Source organism: Piliocolobus tephrosceles, chromosome 19, assembly GCF_002776525.5.
Source record: "Piliocolobus tephrosceles isolate RC106 chromosome 19, ASM277652v3, whole genome shotgun sequence".
In the NCBI taxonomy this organism is placed as follows: domain Eukaryota; kingdom Metazoa; phylum Chordata; class Mammalia; order Primates; family Cercopithecidae; genus Piliocolobus; species Piliocolobus tephrosceles.
In genome coordinates this window covers 24336431-24336873 of record NC_045452.1, presented here as the reverse complement: position 1 = coordinate 24336873, position 443 = coordinate 24336431, and positions in this window count along the sequence as shown.

The window sequence follows — 443 nt, the reverse complement described above, 5'->3', positions numbered from 1 at the left end:
GCAAGCTGAGATCCGGCCACTGCACTCCAGCCTGGGCGACAGAGCGAGACTCCATCTCAAAAAAAAAAAAAAGATACTCAGTTTATGTTATTTTGTTACAGCAGCCTGGGAAAACGAATACACTGAATAAAACCCAAGTGAGCTTATTAGAAAAAATATTGAGGCCTGGCACAGTGGCTCACACTTGTAATCTCAGCACTTTGGGAGGCTGAAGCGGGTGGATTATTTGAGTCCAGGAGTTTAAGACCAGCCTGGGCAGCAAAAATACAAAAATTGGCTGGGTGTGGTGACGCACACCTGTAATCCCAGCTACTCAGGAGACTGAGGCAAGAGAATCCCTTGAACCTGAAGGTGGAGGTGGGAGGGAGCCGAGATCGTGCCATTGCACTCCAGCCTAGGTGACAGAGCAAGACTCTGTCTCAAAAAAAAAAAAAAAGAAAGAA